General features: G+C 45.5%; 1 long non-coding RNA gene across 3 annotated transcripts in view; it reads right to left on the bottom strand.

Annotated features, from left to right (window-relative positions):
• LOC107055022 overlaps positions 1–19,708 on the bottom strand; it is a 39,150-nt gene extending 19,442 nt beyond the window's left edge. The window contains exon 1 of one of the 3 annotated variants that reach the window (XR_005841627.1): positions 19,519–19,708. This is a non-coding gene — a long non-coding RNA (uncharacterized LOC107055022). The remainder of the gene's footprint in view (positions 1–19,518) is intronic. The other 2 variants (XR_003071665.2, XR_005841626.1) reach the window with 2 other exon arrangements.
• Between the last annotated feature and the right edge of the window lie 607 nt (positions 19,709–20,315).

Below are 20,315 nucleotides of genomic sequence, written 5' to 3'. Positions count from 1 at the left end.
AACAGCAGGTTTGTCAGGCAGAATTTAAATGAGGAAAAAGTGTAATGCAAAGAGCCAGAAAGAATTCTACCTCACAGACTGAAGGCAGGAGATGCAATGATACAGATAGCTCCAAGTCAAATGCTAACTGTTTGCTCCTCCTGGAAAGCAGCATCTGAAATGGTAAAACAAACCTTAAAAAATCCTGTAAAGACAGCTACTCTGCCTACAGCGACTGCACGCTGTATTGTTTTAAGCTTCCAGAAAGTTAGTTGCTTTATACCATATATACGTACATAGATATACAAGTGTGTAGATATAAAACACCGTTGCTGTACAAGAAAAAGCTGAAAACGCCATGGACTTCTAATCCCTACACAATGATTGCTGTGAAGAGGCAATCACCATATCAGTCTTAGCAGATGAGAAACATTGTTGTGGATCTATTGTCTGTGCTGCTGTAGACAGGAGTGAAGCTAAAGCACTATGGACCAGGTCTAGAATCAGCAAGAAGCATGAAATTCCACCTGTGTGTCATTCCTGAGTGTAACATGCCACGCTACATTGCTCGTAGTATGAGTGCAGCAGTCAGATGCTCTGTGATTTCAGGTGGAAAACAGCCTGTTATCAATTCAAGTCCTACAACAGCCTGACAAGTCCCAGACACCACCAGCAGCTGACTTCAGGCTTCAGTTTAGCTCTTGATACTCTTCGCAGACACCAATCTCACAATTAGTGCTGTCATTATGAAGCAAATGCGAACGTATGATGTCTTATAAATGTTATAGGGTCATCTGTTATTTTTGACAACATTTTTCTAAGAACAATGCGAGCACATATTTCACAGGATCACAGAATGGCTTGTGTTGGAAGGGACCTTAAAGGCCCCCAGCCCCACCCATGCTGTAGGCTGGCTGCCTCCCACCAGCTCAGGCTGCCCAGAGCCCAGGAGCACCTGCAGGGATGGGGCACCCACACTTCTCTGTACGGCAGTATAAATAATTGAGTAAATAATTTCTTCCTGATAAATCATCTAAATCTAATCTCTTTTAGTCATCCCCTGTCCTACTGCTACGCTGTCTGATAAAGTCCCTCCCCACCGTACCTGTAACCCTCCTCTCGGTACCATACAGCTGCTATGAGGTCTCCCTGGAGCCTCCTGCGAGCTGAATCCCGGCTCAAGAAGGAAAGGGTTAGATTAGATGTCAGGAGGAAGTTCTTCACAGAGAGAGTGATGAGGAGCTGGAGCAGGCTGCCCAGAGAGGCTGTGGATACCCCATTGCTGGAGTTGTTCAAGACCAGGTTGGACGGGGCCCCGGGCAACCTATTCTAGTATCAGATCCGGAGGTTGGTGGTTCTGCTTGTAGCAGGGGGTTGGAACTCGGTGATCCTTGGGGTCCCTTCCAACCCAAGCCCTTCTACGACCCTCCTCAGCCTCTCCCCGCCGGACGGCGCGTCCTGGCGCTGTCCGTGGTGCTGAATGGAGCGGTGCTGAGAGTTGCACCGGGCGGGTACGGAGCGCGGAGACCCCGCCGGACAACAGAACCGATCATTAACTACAAGGAACCCACGAGCGAAGGGGAGCAAGCGCTGCCTGTCCGGCCTTCCGATTCTCACAGACGGTTTTCAGGGACAATCAGGGCAGCCAAGAAAACAGTGACATGCAGAAATGGCTGATAAAATTGCAACGAAACGTCTGTTGACATTGATTTTGAGCCCGCGGCCAGAGATGAATGATTGAAACACTAGGCTTGTTAAAGCTAGAATGCTTTTGATTTCTCTTCTCTGCACTGAACAAGATTTAGCTGGAGGGAAGTTAACAATCAGCTAATTGACATTGAATTAACCATGAAATGCAGTATAACTACTTTTCTTCTGAAGTACTCTTCAGCAATGCTTTAACAAGGCTTTTAATTAATGATTATTGCTTATAACACACAGTAGATCTTCTTTTATTTGTTTTAAAATCTGGTGTCCTTCAAGGGTGTCAACCTAAGTACTCTTTGTGCTCACCTGTCTGCTAATGGAATCCAAACAAATGATCGAAATAAAAGCAATTCCTTCTCCCTCTTGAAAAGCATAAAACACATCACTTTCTCCACTTTCCAGATTGGGTTAAGAAAGAAATATTCCATAAAAATGAGGTTAGGAAATCCATGGCATCCTTCGGCAGAGGTGGAGAAATTGAGGGAGAACTATGGCACATTTTCAGATAATCCACTGAATTTCCTGTTGCCTTTGGGACAATAATAGCATTTGAAGAACTGTCACCCACATGAGCAAAAAAATAAAAAAAGAAAATGGTTGTTTGCTGCACATCTGAGAACACGGAATGGCACTGACAGCAGTGGGCACAATTATCATCAGTGCAGCTGCATATGATGGGGAGATGGCAAAATCTGTGTTGCTAATGGCTGCAGCAAGCCTGTGAGTGGAATATTGCTCAGAGAATAAAGCTGAATGCATTAGAAAAACGACCAGGAGTATACAGGTAAAAATCAAATACAGGACAGATTTCTGCATGTTAAGAAGAGATTATTATAGCAGCAGTGGGCATCACACTTTAAGGTAACTTCCCTCTCACCTGTGAGACGTTTTCCTTTATTCTACAGAAGCACAGGGACGTGGAAGGAACCAGGAGCTTTTTTCCTACTTCTTCTGAGAGAACTCTACTCTTTAGGTAATTTTAAGACAGTGTTCCTTCAATTTCTGATGTTCCTGGTCTCGTTTTCTCCAAAAATACTGCCTCGGCCCTGAGAAATCTTCCTGATCAAATGTTGGTCACCGCAGGAGCATACTCATCACCACTATCAGCACAAAAACTTTTTGTAAAAGAAAACAATCCTAAGAGCTTTCAAGATGACAGCAAGGCAGGCACAGGCAGCCTGGAAGGAGAGGGCTGTGTGCCAGCAGGACTGAGCCAGATGGGGCACTGCGGGATAAATCTGCTGTACTGAGCCCATGAAGGTGTGGTGTGCACAAGGCAGCAGGTAGAAAGCTTGTGAGAATTTCACCCCCAACTCTCTACACATTGGGCAATGAAAACTGCAATATCTAACAGATGACACTGCCTATAGACTTTAACCCTTCAAGTGGCAGTTTATGGATTGCGTTCCCTTTCTGTTCCCTAGCACTGCAGTGCTTTCCTTCCACCCTCATTAATAGCCAGGAAACAAGATAAGTTTTAGGTGTTTGGGCTTTTTTTTTTTTTTCGGTCTTGAAAAGTTTAAAAAAGGAGTTGTAAAGCTCAATTTATCAAGCGAGCAACTCTGCTGGAGGGAGTGAAGTGCTGAAAAAGGGAGAGATACGGTATCGCTTAAAGCTTTGAGCTCACACAAAGCATTCCCATTCAGCAGGTGTAGACATCAAAATAAATAGCCCTCTGGCAATCTTCCAGACGGCCTAAATCTCCAGGCATATTCAGCCTGATTACCTTAGATTTTTTCAGGCTTGCTGTCTCTGCATTTACTTGTTCGACATCCCTTGCCAGCTACAGGGAAACAGCTGTGTCTGGCCTAGGGTGTGAACATCTGGTTCTGTCATATCCAGCTGTGAGTCTTCTGCAACACAACCCCATTACATACTAGTATAGACAAGTGCAAGTAACGCACACTGAAGGAAACAATTTCAAACTACTCATTCACAGGAGAGGGGCCTACGTAACTTCCAGCTTCTCAGAAAGAGAACCCAGTATAAGATGGCCTTCAGAGGTCCCTTCCAACTCTAAGGATTCTATGATTCTAATAAGAAACAGCAGCATGCTGCCTTCCGGCATCCTGAGACCAACATAACATCGTCTCATGGAAGCATGCAGACGGCAGGGAGGGAAGAGCTGGAGGATCGAGTTCATCTCCCACAGGCACCAGCAGGCCTGGAAGAGTCAAGCAGGCTGAGCAGGTGAGAGTCACAACAAGTTCCAGTCCTCAGGAACAGCAAGAAGCTTTCACATAGAGGTGCTGGTGGCATTACACGTGCTAGCTGGAATTGTCTGTCCGAGCTAGGCTGTGGACACATACCTGTGAGGACAGGTGTGAATTTGGAAGAAAGAGGAGAGAAGAGAGACAAGGGATATTATTGCTTCCCTGCACATCTTCACTCCAGCAAGGATCAGCCATGTTTCCAGCACCTCCCATGAGACCATGGCTCTACTTGGTGGCACATACAGCCTATGTTCTGCCACAGAACTTGCGATATCTCCCTATGGCAATATGAAACCAGGGCTTTTGGGACTATTACAAGATTAGACTGCGGCCTTGCAGAACCCTCTGCAAGGGATAAAAGGGAAGAAATACGCGTTTACCAAAGCAGCACGGCCAGGAAAATAGAACTAGACTCAGTTGTGCCCCACATATCAGCACAACTGCTAACTACACAGTACGGTAGAGGTAAAGCTTCCAACCTGAGCAACTTCATTACAGGAGCTTACACCTTCATTTTAGCTGCTGAGCCTGGTACAGCTAGGATAGGCTGCATCTTCCTCAGGGCATGGCCATGGTGTTGACAGAACTTGTGTTGCACCTCTGAAAGCCAGACCAGTGAGCGATGCTGCCTGTTACCTTCTCCTCTCACTCTTCAGATGAACACACACAGTCACGCACATCATGGTGATGCTCAGCCTCTGTGTTCCCATGCAAGACCTGCAGGATGCTCAGACAGAGCTGGAGGCAGTGCTGCTTTACTCCATCCTTCCAGCCGCAGCACTATTTCTCTCCCGGGGGAAAATTACAGGTTCTTCTCAAAGAGGACAGTTTCTTGTTTCCCAGACATTTCTTGGCTACTCATTCTGGCTGCCAGTCTTCTGGGGAAAGCGTTCCCAACGCATCACTCCTCCACGTAAGGCTTGGCTGGTGGAGCTGTGGGTTCCACAGGTTCCTCCATCCCCCACTCTCTGATTCTGGATGCGTTGACTTGTCAAAAAACAAGGAGTGTAATTAGAGGGAACAGGTCCCAGGATGCCTCTTCCACTTTTGGCAGCTGACAGAAGATGTGAGCTCAGCACTGCTGAATTCCACACCTCAGCCACACCCTTTGGAAACACTGCAGCACATCAATCACACTGATAGATCATAATGCCACCTGTGATGGCCACCTACAGCACTGGGTCACAGAGCTGAGAAAACAGCATTTCCCTTTTTATCACCCTCAGAGATGAGTCTCCGTCACCACAAGTAATGGCATTTCCATTTTCTCCCTATTACTTTGTCCATGAGCATTCCTCTCATATTCTCCTGGTTTTCCTTTAGATGAGTGGGTGCTGAGACATGCTTGGCCAGCTGAAAGCTTTCTCAGTCTTGCTTTTTTGGCCAGCTGTCCTTATTTCTCCCAGGACCATGCAGAAATGGTCTCCTTTGCTAACCATTCTTGTTAGCCTATCAGGTCCCCATTAAATTAGTATATCGCAGTACTGACAGACAAAGAGTTATATTTCATACAGAGAAAAAATGGTTAGATAGATTTGAGAGTTTAATATATATTTCAGTAGGTTACAATGCTGTCACAGTTGTTTTTGCTTTCATAGATTTTCTGCCAAATGGGAATTTTCCCTCAAGGAAGCTCCAAAAACCTTCTCAGCCTCTCAAAAACTATTTGTTTGGATCAGTTAACTCAGGATCTCTTAAAATTTTGTCAAACACATCAAACCAAATGGCCCCAGGCAAAGATCTTGCACAGCAAGTTTCAACCCACACAAACTTCTAGCACTAGCTTGTGAACCCCTGGAAGCACAGGCTTACAAAGGACACTTTGTGTACAGAGGAGGACCTCCAAAAGGTTTTGATCCTCTGTAGTAAAATGAACATGAGCAGTTTCACCCCTTTCACCAGATCTGGTGCTTTGGTTGTATATTGCATATTCCTGTTCTCTATGTAACCACAAGTCTTCAGGGTACGAGTGGCAGTTGAGGATGTAAAGTCCCTCATGAAACAGGAACCCAACCCAGACTAGAAACGGCTTTAATACTGTTAATAACCATAACCAGCCTCAAATCTTAGTTGTCTGTCCTCTTCTCCCCCCTCCTTCACAAAAGGACAAGCAACCTTTTTGCATTCACCTTTGCAGAATTCTACCTTTTTGCATTGTGCTTGCATGTTGTGTCCATTGCTCTCAATGGCGTCTTGTGGGAAGTTCTGAACAGAGAATGCCCAACGTGTTGCCTTGCACACTTGCAGCTCTGCTTATCTTATTTGCAGTGCAGTGTGAGCTCAGGTAAGCTGAAGGACAAGAGTCATAGGGAGATGTAGAGCACCATGTCACAGCCTCTCTGACGTTCACATTTGTCTTTTCTGACAATACCTAATAAAGCTCAAATGACAAAAGGTGACATACTGTATGTGTTTTATCTCATTAATAATTAAGCATATTTATCTCTTAAATCAGATGTGACTTGCACCACAACATCAGTAATTAAATTAAATATTGATGTGTGATGGTTGTGTGCCGAGGCTGCATGGGTAAGTGGAATTGCCATATCTAATTAACATCCTGCAGAAGTAGCCCCATTAGGGTTGTTAGTTAAACCTCCAAAACGTAACAGTACCAGAAGCGCTACTAGTATTTAACAACCCTAATTAATAGGGACTTCATCAGATTTGATGAATATCTTCACCCATTTTGGAGCCCAATGATTGGGCTTTTGTTGAATTACCGCAAAGTTGCCACCTATTCAGAACCACTAACCTTACCATGCTTTATCTTCACATCCGTGAGGCAAGGCTGCTTATTTGCTCTCCCAAAGAAACACATAGCAACAGCACAAGGTCAAAAAGCAGAAAAACTCTGGAGATGAATCTCTGTGCCATTCTTTCAGCGATGGCTCACATCTCCCTCTTCTCTCGTTGGCAGAGCATCACATGCAAGAGAACGCTGCGTCTACCTGGAGAGCCTGCCTGTCCTCTGCAAGGCTGCAGGCTTGGCTGGTGCCCCCAGTTTTGAGTGCTACCTTCTACCTTACTATATACAGCATTTCTCCTTGAAGAAGGCTTACAAGGATAATTTTTTTTTCTGAAATGCTCATTAATTTCTAGTGTTCTACAAGCAGTTTAGTGACGCTACTGCAATCCTGATTGCTGTTCTCCTGTGTGCTGAGCTGAGAATACAAAATTACTTTGCTTGGGATTAGATACAGATTCCAGCCAGGATTTCAGGATGAAATGCAACTATATTACTCCTCACAAAGTACAATTCAAATAATATTTGTTACGTGGCCTGAGTATATTGCATCATTTGAAGTGATTAATGCTCATGTTCATTCAACTATGACATGCTACTCTCTGCTGCCACTGAGTGAACAAAAACCAAGCGTGCTACAAAGCTGTTCCCCAATTTGTGCTTTAGAAGCAGTTCCAAAGCCAGCCACCCTTCCCAAGAGTCAAGAAATAATTCTCCGCTGAAAAGATTCCTTCTGCAACTCCTAAAAGTAAATGACAATGGAGGGAATTGTGCCCAACCGACTGCCTCAGGGCTGTGGCAACTGCACCCGGAGGTTCTGGTCATAACGAGAGAGTCTGATACTGATTTTCTTCCCAACTTTCTCATTACAGCTGATCTGGGCTGCGCTGGGGTTATTTATTACTGTATGCAGTGAGAAGTTTCAAATGTTATTTCTCATTCCATTACCACTGTGTCTCACTGCCCTTCTTCCTTCCACTCAGCTCCATCCTTGCACAGCCACTACCAGTGGCTGCATTTCTTGCTTACTGCATCAAAACGCAGACTGAGCCCAGCATAATACAGCTGCACTAAGACTTTGCCTTGCACAGAAATTACTTGTGCTACTAAATAAAACCTCGTAGAGAGTCAAGGCTGAAGTCTTCAGGTCACCCCAAAGCTGCAGTCACACAAACTCATGCCACAGTGCCACCCATTTCCCTCCCTCCCTGCAGAAGGTGCCACCACTGAACCTCTCACAGCTACCACCTGCCAGCATGACTTGGCCTACTTACTCTACTAATCAAGGCCAGGCAGCTTCAGCCCTTAAAAAACAGTGTGGCTGCATACAAAGGGCTTCATGTCCTTCCTAGAGTCTCGTTAGCAAGAAGAGTTTGAAAGAAGCTGAAAGTGCTGGCCGTCATTTCAGCTCTGCTCTGCGTGGAGCACAGTATCTAGCCAAGGGGAAGAGACTTCTTTTGGTCAGACACAAACGCTACCTGTGCCTGTTTGACAGGTAGGAGCAGGCTCAGAAGCTCTCACCATGCAGATACTGAATGCAAATGTTAACTGTGACATGTGCAAACATATTGCTTGTGCTTTAGCAAAGCAGCAGAACGAGCTCAGTCTTTTTTTTCTACAAGGCAAAATCACACCTGCTTCTGGGATGGATCTCCCTGAGCGTTTTGGGATGCAGCAGTGGTAGCTCTATTCCTCACACACTCAGGGCAAAGTGAGTTACCCCCTGTGCTAAGCATTTACTGCACTAAGATTTACTGACATTCCAAGCAATGTATCAAATGCCTTTCTAGAAACATGTGCAGCAGCTGAGTGTTTAGCAAACTTTACCATCCTTTAAGTGTCAGCTTACATTGCTTGAGGAGCCTGACTGTATCATTTTGCATTTAGGGTTTTTTTTTCCTTCTTTCTTACTGAGCAGCCACATTCTTGGTCGAATAGGCAGTATTAAGACATTACAACATTTGAAAGCTACTGACGGTTTTGTGGCTACTTCTTCTTGAGGGATGTAATTTCCTTTATTAAGACTCAGACAAATTACAACACAGATAAAGGTGCATCCATTTGAAACAGTCAGTTTGAAGCCCAATCTTAAAACACATGAAGTGAAAGAACCTTCACCACGCATTTATGAAATCGTTTTGTTGTTCACTGTTCCTCTCTCATCTTTCACCCAGGTTGTATGTTTATTAACAAGAAGTCAGATACTTAATGGTAATTAGATATGTTCTTCAATGTGTTCTGTGTTAATGTTGTTACCCCCCTTACTGAAATCTTTGCTTCCTGGGAAAAGTCACAATGCTAACTCAACCAAGAAAGTTGTGAAAACAAATAGATATTTCCCACTGGGAAAAGCTGTCTGCAAAGAGCTCTCATTTTATGACTGACTTCGCCAGGTCCGATGCAGAGCTGATGCATTTATAGAACTGTGCTAACCTTGGGTGGCTCCTTAGCCCTATGGCCAGATGCTCAGGTTAACTGTGCCATACACTAAGAGAAGGGTCCCCTGTGGGCACACCCACATGACTGTTCTGTGTATTGTATATGGAATACATGCCTATCTTTCTGTAATGCCACTGGTCACAGTTGATGGTATTACTCAGGACAAAAAAAGCAATCCAGAAAGCAGAAGAGCTGGAGGCCAAGCATGGTACATAAAGGAGGGGATCTTGGGGCAGACAAGCAGAGGAGCAGCAAGAATGAAAGAAACGACTCCATGAGATCACCCACATTTCAGGGCAGTTTGGGACCTGGCTCCTTGCTAATCTGACAGCCTGCTCTGTAACACCATGGCTGCCCACAGCTGCACCATTCTGCTGGTGATGGCCAAATGCTCATTGGTCTCCCCCTCCCTGTGTGCATCACCGCTCATTCCAGCAGTGCTGAGCTCCCTCTCCTCTCTCCAAGCCATGCGAACTTTGATGGCAGTGGAACTATCCAGATTTCATGCTTTTAAATAGCACATGCTGTATTCAATGAATTTCAAAGACACGCTAAGCCCAAATTACTGCTATCCATGGATCTTGAGAAGCTTTTATAAATGGCTGCATTACAGTGCAGTACAAAGCAGTGATTTCCATAATGCTTGTCTAATGTATAGAGCATTTTACATAGAACAGGCCCCGTTTCATCTTGAAATGCTTTTTAATTAATTCAATTCATTAATACTGCTTGTCATGGCTAAACTCTTGAGACTTAACAAAAACTTTACTTCAGCAGTTGTCAACACATTTCATTAAAACATATGTTTTTCAATGCTTTCTGATAACATCACTATTCTTCATATGTAGAGTGCAGTACTTAAATGTATTAAATAGAGAAGAAGAGGGTGAGCAGAAACCTTTGCTCTGTATTGACAATGCTGCATTTAGAGATTAGAAAGGGGTGTGCCATCCTGGGTGACAGCGTGGCCCTTAGCTTGCAAAAGCTAAACCTCACCCAGTGCTCAGGAGGGGCACTTTGCTCCCCCAGCACCTTGGGGGCTTTCCAAGAGGTCCCCAGTCCTTCTGTCCCCATCGCATTCGTGGAAGGAAGGCAGAGATAGAGCACAGGCAGAGCTGGTGGCTGGAGAGGCCATCTAGGCTCTCCGGATGACTCTACATTGGACAAAGGGTGGGTTGGATTTTGTACACTTTTCTGACAAGGAAAAAACTACGAGAATCACTGAGGAGCTTCAAAACTGGCAGCAAAATCTGGAAATCTGTGCAAGCAGATCGAGGAGGAGGGAGATGGATGGCCTGAAGATGACGTACCAGGTTGATATGAAAAAGCCTCTTAAGAAATCCAGTGAAAAATACAAGAATACAGTGAGTTTGGAGCAAATTATTAGGAAAGGCTCTTGAATTTCCATAGATGAGTCCCACCTGCCCATCTCAGATTTGCAGCAATCTGTAATTGTGGAGTGCATTTGGCCTGACCCAGTGACGCCTTCCTCGCCGAGAAGTGCTTCCTCACAACCCCACAAGGCAGCCTGTATGCTTTTCAAGCCCTCTTTCCACCTGAAAGCACATCTTCCTCTCCTTTTATCACCTCTGAGAGGCACGCACACAGCTGGGGCAGCGGCACTGGGAGCAAAGTGCTCTGTTCCTCAGTGCAGCCAAAGCCTTCTAAAGCTTGCCACAAATTACATAAAATTGTCCAGGACAGGTGACAGACATCTACATTAATATTCAAGAGTTCAGAACACTTGACCTCTAAATCAAGTACTCGGGCAGAATGATGCCTTGTAGCTCTGCTTCTCATTGACCAGAGCACAGTACTGACCCATAGATCCAGAGATACCCCACCCAACACGTACACCTCCAGGGTTATACATAATTCCTCCTTCCAGTGCATCAAATCATTGGGGAGGGGAGACAAAGCTGCCATCTGACCCCCACCAGAGCTCCGCTCTGAGCAACCCCATATGGGTACAGAGCTGGGAAACGCTCCTTTCCAAACCACAAACCCCAATTATCTCAAACAGTAGGAAAGAACCATTTGTCTGGATACCACTGAATTATTATTATTATTTTTTAAAGGCAAAACACTGTCCCAGGAGATTTGTTAAATGGCTGAAGAACGTAAAACGTCAAGAATGCTTTCTGTAACGTTTCCTCTGATTATTAGTGTGCCCTGCCTATATCTCAGGCCACGCTGCCCATCTGTATTGTAAGCCACCTTTCTGTCTTGCAGGCTACGGGCTCTAATGTTTTTTAATGTTGTCTCCTGTGTGTGTTTTGTGTAGTGGAATACTTTACAAATCAAAATGTTATTGGGGAATAAGCCCAGGATCTCCAGCGTAACATTTCCTGGCTCTACTGCACACACATCTATTGTTCAAGATTGAATTGGTCCCAAGAAGCACCAGAGCATGTGAAAGCCGCTATGAATTTTGCAAAGTGGCTTCAGGGCAGTAAAACACGTCAGAAGAATAAGGTGCAAAATCTGAAAGTCCAAATTTAGGAATCCCAGTCAATATGAAAGACTGAAAAAAAAATAAGTCAATGCCTTTGGTTATAAGCTGATGCACTTTCACCTTGTGACATTCCTAATAGAGCTGAAAACAGCACGCGTAGCCAGGAAACAAAATAAACCCAATTATTAATAGGTTATGTGTAATTAAACCGTTAGCCTTCACTTAATATGCCGTGTGATTGACAAGACTGATTTTGTTAGCTTTTTATTTATTTATTTATTTGGTAGCTGTTGCATTCCTCTTATTCAGTGCTTTGTAAAAACTAAAACAAAGAACCTCTTGCAATGCTACTTCTATTTAGTTCCCACAGAAGAAGTCTTCTCCTCAAGCTTGCTGCACTGAAACCACTCCTATTCAACCTCATGCAGCCTTTTCTCCATACAGATATCAAAATAAGGACTGCCAGAAATGAGAGGTGTCTTCCTCTGAAAGGAGATGGGGAGGACATGCCTTGGCACAACTAACCTATGCCATTCCCTATGCTGATTCCAAGAGGGCTTCTGATGAGTCCCCATGCAGAGCTCTACCAGAGACCGTTTGGGTCATTGGATCCTCCAGGCAACCAATGGGACAGGGACAGGGATGTCACCGCTGCCAGCATCTCCTGCCTTTGTTACAAATGGGATTCCATTCCCTCTGTTGGAAGCAGTAGGATCCTTTGCTACATACAACTGCCTTTTCACCTTTTGTTTTCTTTTCCCAACGCTGAGGTGTACAATGAGATTAAACTGAATGTTTGATTAAGGGGAATTAATTGCATAGTCGCAATGATGGCTATATATTTTTTTTCCTCTGTAGTTTTTAAATATACGCTTTTAAACATATGAAACTCATTTGTTTTCAGCAAATCATGTGCATCATCCCAATTTACCCACTGAAGGTCCATGCAAAACAGTCACGAAACCCAAAAGTAACAAAAAAAGAATATCAATCTTCAGAATCCCCTGAAATGAACGAAAGTTTCCATGTTTACTGAGACTGAATTCCTCAAGGACATGGTTCAGAGATTTACCCTGATAAAACAGAAATGAATTATAGAGAGAAGCATATGCAAGGGGGGGAGGAAGAATATTTTATGTGTAACTAAGCACAAGGAATGGTAAAAAATAAAAACTAGTAACAAGGAACTATTTCCAAATTTGCTATGCATACGACACGCAGCCTAATGCAAAGTTATACGCTGCAGTTATTTAATATCTTTCTTCAAAGGTTTTGCTAATAAGTCAATGACTGAACATCTAAAGGGAAAAAATATTTCTCTTTATAGTTTTAGATAATTGTCCCTGAAAAAAATAACAAACCTTTAATTACAACTCAGATGAAGAAAGCTTGATTTGTGTGCTGTGCCCAAATGCTGAGGAGTCTGATGTAAAATATTTGTAATATTTAGGGAACCCTGAGTTTTACATAAAAGTAAACAGCATTGCCTGAAGGCACAATTTCCAGCAACACAATAAAATGTGCAGTGAATTTATGGTGGCCATCCATTAGCTCTTACCAAGGCAACGTCGCCCATATCTGTCGTCCATCATTATAATAGAGGGTTAATGCACCGAATTTACATAAAAAAGTCATATTGTCTGCATGAATTATTTACACTCTCAGCTGTTTTTACAGCTTGGTTTCAAGCTGGATTCTGGGAGAGATTCTGCCAGTAAATTACTCTGTGGAGACCTGACTGTATAACTACAAACTGAGCTTGCAATGGAAAGAAAAGAAAAGGAGATGGGAACACACAAGGCAGGAGTTGGAACAGGGGCTGCTCCATGGGCACAGGTGGATGAAGCAGGGCAGGCAAGTGCTGGAGGAACTCACCCACCACATTCTGCACACAGAGATGCTCTCCATTCCCCGTCCCACATGGTTACAGGTCAGTGAGGTGCAGAAATTGAAGGCAGCTACAGTGCACCAACATGGAGCAATCTGCACACTGACTGCAATCAGTGCCTACTTCTCCTCTCCATTAAGGGGTGAAATTTAAAGACATCAGGAAAGAACATTTCCTCCTAACACAAAATACTGAGGGTATGGACGCTGAGTGCTCCTTCATCCCAGAGACAGAGCTCCTGTTGAGACAGAGCACCCCCAGGGGTTTCAGTGGCATTTTTTGGCTTCATGGACAGGTTGGCTGAGCAATCTCAAGTCTCTCAACTCCTCCAGAATGCTGAAGAGCTGCGTCCATGCTGCAAGCCCTATGGAGTGATGACATCTCAGTAAGGATCTCAGCATGCATAAAGAGGTTCTTCTCAGTTTGATCAGATTTTACAACCATGGAATCACCAAGGTTGGAAAAGACCTCCAAGATCATCCAGTCCAACCTTCCACCTACCACCAGTATTTCCCACTAAACCACATCCCTCAGTACAACATCTGAACATTCCTTGAACACTTGGTGACTCCACCACCTCCCTGGGAATTTAGCACATACACACAGCCTTAAGAGAAGGCTAAAGAAAAAAAAAAAAGAGACACCTAAAAGTCAAAAACAAACTCTTTGAAAGCACTTAGGAAACCCATAGAGTGGATACAGCCTTGGCCAAGCTGTGACACCCTGTAAGCTCTGGGCCACAGCTAATTGACATCAGTCAGTGAATGCCATCAGCAACTACAAAAGCTACAGCATCATGGGGGGCTTGCTGCTGAGTCCCACTCTCTCCTTGAAAAAGACAATTTTAGAAGCTGTTTTGGGATTTGAGCTAGTTTGTTTCCTACTTGTTTTTATGGTCGATCAAAGCTGGGATCGCCCAACTCAGGTTTACTAGGAATTTCCATAAGCTGTACCTGGCTTCTTGGTCTGCTATTCCATAATAATCAAGCACTGTAGTTGCCATGGCAACTGACATTTACTGATGCAAGGGATATTAACCACATTTCTTCTGTTTCCTCTATAGCACATCACCCATTTCACACGGGTTTGTGACTTTGGATCCTGCTGCTCCAGGCTGGGAATAGCTCTCCATCACCTGCAGGATAGAGCTCAGCATCCTGTGACATGGACTGCGTGTTCCAGCCATGTCCCCAGTGGATCTTCCCCTTCTACACCAACCTCATAGCTCCAAAAGCCATTCTTTCCCCTACACAGAGGGGCAGGACCTGTGGCCCAGCCATGCTGTGAAAGGGCTCTGTACAACCACTGCATGTGGCCTCACCAACCTCCCAACAGACTGCACCAGCAGTGGCAATTCTTCCTCCTGATTGTTTACACACCTTAAATATTTGCAGACTTACCATGTACCATCCTCAGCTGCAGGTAAGCCAAGCTATACATATTTATCTCACTTAATCTTCCCTCATAAATCAATCTCTCAAGTCAATCTCTCCACTCCCTAATTATTTTTGTTGCTCTTCTCTGAACTCCCTCCAACGTGTCAATCAATATCTTCCTGGTAATGAAGTGCTCTGCAAGGAGCACAGTATTCTGGGGGCAGCTGTTCTGAAGCAGTATACAGTGCAACGATGCAACCAATATGGATTTTCAGTCTTCACAGGAAGGATGATCTAATGGTAAGGACACCAGCCTGGGGCTTTGGAGACCTGTGCTCAAGTTCCTGCTCTGACAGACTCTTTGTGTGACCTTGGTCAAGTCACTTAGTTTGTCTGTACTTTACTTGATCATCTGCAAACACCACGGTGTCTGCTACACACAGAGTGAAATATGATGTTCACAGGGCAGGATAAGGACTGGCTGTGCAGATGGGAAACTATGCTCAGCCAACCTACAGCTTTCTAGGGCAGCTCATTGGCCACTGGTATGGAGATGTGTGTCTTCCTTGGTACAGCAGTTTTAAAGAGCTCTGTCAGTTGTATCTTTGACTTGTTGGCTACATTGGGACCACATCCTTTTGCCTTTCTTTTAACTAGTCTCACGTATTTCATATTCGTTCAAGCATCAGGACTGGCTTCAGCTGCATCTACCAAAAGGTGCCCTCCAAAATCCCAGGACTTCAGTTTTCTGACAGTTAGAGCTGTAGATTTCCCTCTCACATTACAGAGTGATGAAAGCACGAAGAGCCAAGGCTTCATACAGCCCTGAGCACATTGCTGTACCCCAGCACCAGGTGCAGAGTGGGCTTTGAGGGCTCATCCGCTGCCCCAAGGGAGCTCATGGGAGCAAGACTGTGCAACAACAACATGCAGAGGGGCCTCATTTCCCACACTTCCAGAAACACACAAAGACCTGCCTGATTTGATCGCTCAGATCTTACAACAGAGCACAAGTATAGTGGACTCCATGGAGTGTCTTACACTGTTACTTGCTCACAAACTACATAAACATTTTGCACCATGAAGTATATCCAGAGATGCGTAATTAATGCTTGCTTAAAACTTCTCTAAGTTAGTGCAAGTTTTTGTTTTAGGAACATCTTGCTCTCTTCCTTTCTCTTTTAAAAGGGAAGGTGGGGAATACCAAAGTAACCAAAGAAAGCAAAGAAATCTGAGGATTGCAGTTATTATTCATCAGGCTCCCAGAAATGCATTATAATGTACTATAGGCTGTAAGACTAAAAATTATTCCCCACTGAAATGGTATTCACACAGCTTCTGCTGTACCGAGGCGTACATCGTAATATAATCATAATAACTAAAGTAAGTTTCCCTTGGGGATTATACCTCTGTGTGATTTAATCCTTAAATTTGTTTTGCTTTCATCCCCAGGAGAAGAGAGATTTCAGTTATAAAGTATTCTTCCTAGAAATATCAGACACTGCACATGCATTCATAATCTGCACTTACATTTACAAAGCCCAGGCCAGGGGGTAGGCGGGATGGGAAGCCTAAGTGCTACCTTCGTGTCTGAAGAAACATCATTTGTGTTTCCACAAGAGAAAGGCAGGGCAGCAGGAGCAGTACAGCTCATGGGGAAAACCACCAAGTTGTCCTCTGCTCACACCATGGAGATGATTTGCCTACAGGAGAGCGATGGTGCACGGAATGGCAGAGCAGGAGAGGTCAGAGTGGAAGGGATTTGCTTTGCAACCAAGAACGGAGCAACATGGAAACTTGGTGTAAGAATTTCAAGGGCTTCTGTTTAACTCTGGGTCTTAATTCCTGGTTAAGTGTCAGCGTGGGCACTCCAGAGGGTTGGTCATGGGGCTCTCACCATGACCCAACCCTGAGCCCCAGGTTCCCATTGCGTTCTGCAGCCAGACCTCAAGGCGGCCCTCAGAAGAGCTATAAACCTCGAGCTCCGAGCCTGATGTGATTCAGAACAACAGCATGAGCTCCTAAAGCCCTCAGCCTTTGCAGTGCTCACCGCTGTGACAGTTAGATACCCAAGAAAAAAAATATCTCAAATTAAGTTTCCTAATGATTTAAGTACTTTGTAAAACTTGTCCCTAGTGATCCTACTTCAACAAATGTAATTCCTCACACCTGGGTCACAAAACCACCGCCACAGTTTACCAGTTACGCACAGTCTTTTGTCTGTTTGCTTTGGGACCAATAATCACTTCCTTACTGTTCTGCATCCTCCTATTGCATATGAGAGAATGGGAAGGGGGGAGCATTCCTTGGCCAGGCAGACACCATTTACATCCTTTGTGATGGTGAATAGTGAAGCACCACACATTAGATCAATGGTCAACTATAGGAAATTACAGCAAGATTCAGGTTCTATTGCAGCTTCATCACCTTCTGCAAAAGCAATTGAAATAGTTTTGTTTCCATACCAGTATTCAAGGAAGCTGCTCCAAACACTTATTTGAAGCATACAATTCCAATTTGCCACTTTCTGTAGATAATGAACCACTGCCCCCCTCCAAACATCTACAAGGGAATGAGAAAGCACAGTCATCCAGGGGAAGAAACACATGCATTGCCACTGAGCAATTCAAAAATAGCCTGATAAATAAGGAAGGCCCAGTATGAGTCATAAACGTGCTATACAAGGTGAGCTACACCTGGAGTGCACAGCTACATGGAACCACCAGCTGCAACCACACAGAGCTGTGCACAGGTGTGAGGGCCATGCTGCTGCCCTGGATAGCACAGTCAGAGGGGCAGCAACACCCATAGGATGAGCAGCCACTGAATCTGTGAGTGGTCAACTGTTCCTATTGCACACTTGCCAAATTGTTTAACAAGATGCTCCCAGTTCTACTGAAAGCACTGCAGAAGGACAGATGAAGCAGCCGGACTAGCCCAGGCAAAGCCACTCTCATCATCCCTGAGATCAGGACCATAAGGGACTTTCCCTTCATTTTCATCACTTTTTCCCTTGTAAATTAGCCTGGCTGCAAAACAGCAGCAGCCTGGGCACACCGACATCAGTCTGTGCCACCCTTTGGTGTGCCCCAACTCTGCAGGGTGGGCATCAAAGCCATGCAGAGCCATCACAGCTCCAGAAGAAAGAGGTCACGGCAGGAAAATGGGTCCCAGACAGTTCCTGGGAGGCAGGCAATCAGATCATGCTTGCAGGAACATCAAACCAAGCACGTGTTTCTGCTTCCTCATGATGAACACAGTTAGGGCAGATGGGATGGGAGGAACCTTTCAACATGAAAATCTCCTGGCAGAAGTCAGAGCCGGGCATGACACTTGGGGTGCAGTGTGCCTTGGGGTGCAGTGTGGTGCAGGTTTGGGGCTGGGTGTCCCAGCCTCCCACAGGGCCTCAAGAGCTCAGATACATGCTGCTGGAGCTCCATGGGACCTGGTTCCCCAGGGGAAGAGCAGAGAACTAACGCCTTCCCTTGGAGCAAGCAGCTCACACAGGTTGCTCGCTGGAGGCACAGGAAGGCAGCTGTATGCCTACATCCACTGTCCTCTCCTGGTTTGGGTATGGCAGTCTGGGAGCACAGTGCCCATCCAGGCCTGGGGGTCCGGCATCACTGTAAGAACTCAACACCAGACAGCAGGCATGCCGCAGAGGTTGCATGACATGCCTTTGCAGAAGAGATGCATCTCCTATTCCCACATGGCATACACTTACAGGACCACACTGAGATCCTGACAGCTTTGGCTGCTGTGCGGTATTCAGAGCCATATGAAACAGAACCCTCCAGAAAACTCATGGCAGTCACCTGGACAGAAGCGCTACAGAGCAGTACTGCTGAGCAAGAGCAGACACCCGTGTTCCCATGTTTGTCTGATCCGCCCTAGAATTCACTGCTCGGAGATGTCATTTTGCAGTATTGTCTTAGGGTACATATGTTTAATGACAGATACAACATCACACTGAAACAGCCTTTGGCAGTCTGCAAGAAACAACCCTAGGATGATACCGTGTCAGGGCTGTGCTGCACCAGCAGCAGTGACAGGCTGCCCAAAAGCACCGAGCTGCCGTGGGATGCTCTTGGCAGCCCAGCGCCTCTCCCAGCCTCTGTTGGCAGGTGACAGCACAGCCTGCAGGACCCTCTGTCCCCATGAGGAAAACAGCCACCCTGCCTGCACACCAAATCCAGGGTGGGATTCAGATCTGCAGGTGCTGGAAGAACATCACCTGAGCAGGATATGCCATCCTGATCTTGCACACCGGAGTAGCTGCATGCTTGCTAGTAGTCTTACTATTTACTTAGAGCTGGTCAACACAGAAGCAATGAGGATGAATCACAATTTCAGCAGAGAAAACGAGAAAAAAAACCTAAATTGTGATGCTACCTTGCAGGGATTTGAGGAGAAGGCACCCTTGGAGCACCTATCATTTCTGGAGCTCTTCATGATGGAATTATTTCACCAGCACTGCTCTGCCTGCAGAGGGTGGGAATGGGAATCCAAGGCACAGCAAAGCTTTCATGGAGAACTCAAATCCAGCTCTGGTGACTTCCTCAGAACTGGAACCCTTTCTCTCACAGGCTGCAGGGCTGGTCTAAGCTGATGCACAGTACCAAGTTACCATACTGTGGCTGTTATTAATAGCACAGCTGTATTGATTCCATAAGGCTGCATTTAAAAATAGGGTGATTTGAATTAATAGCTTTTACCTCGTTGCGCTGGGGGCCATGCAGACACGCTGCAAATCAGACGGTCCCTGCCCCAAAGTGCTCCCAAACCAGATCAGAACAAGCAGCAGCAGGTGGAGGAGACGGACTGCAGGGGAGGGAGGAGGAGGAAGTGGAAGGCGAGCAGCAAGCAGAACTCTGCTCAGCAACAGCCCAGCACTGCCAGCTGGCAGGGACTTGCAGGCATCAAAGATGAGTCTTCAGAAGGCCTGAGAGAAGGTTAAGGAAGTGGCTGTTTAAAGGGAGTTCCCCTTCTGTCTGTGTAACAGCCCGCAGGAGGAGCGCACAGTGCAGCAGACAGCTCTATCTTCATAAGAGCTGGGCGCTGCTGCATGGGGCAGTTCTGACCCACGAGGTGTGCCTGCTTCTCTGCCGTTCGGTCAGATACAGTCCTGTCTTGGAATTTCTACCCAGGACATTTAAAAGATCGTGGAAGAGACTTTAAAGGTGCTAATGATGTAATTAGAAAGACGCACAAAAGACATCTCAGCGTTTCAAGACAAATTCAAACCAAGTGCACTGCCAACATGCCACACTCTGTGCTTCCCCTTTGGAAAAAAAAAAAATGGCTTTCTGCACTTCAAAGAGGGCTTTGCTCCACTTGTTTAGCACAAGATGCAAATACATTGTCAGATAGAGCAGGAGAAAAAATGCATTTTGCACCACAGGGAGCAAAAATACCCATCAGCCACTCAGACGGGAATGAGCTCAGGTTTGGGAGGCACAGCAGGCATGGGGGGGGGGGGGGGGGGGGGGGAAGGGGGGAGCAGGAGGCTTCT

The sequence above is a fragment of the Gallus gallus genome, chromosome 23, assembly GCF_016699485.2.
Source record: "Gallus gallus isolate bGalGal1 chromosome 23, bGalGal1.mat.broiler.GRCg7b, whole genome shotgun sequence".
NCBI lineage: Eukaryota > Metazoa > Chordata > Aves > Galliformes > Phasianidae > Gallus > Gallus gallus.
Note: the sequence above shows the minus strand (reverse complement) of the source record. Positions and strands in the feature narration are given on the sequence as shown.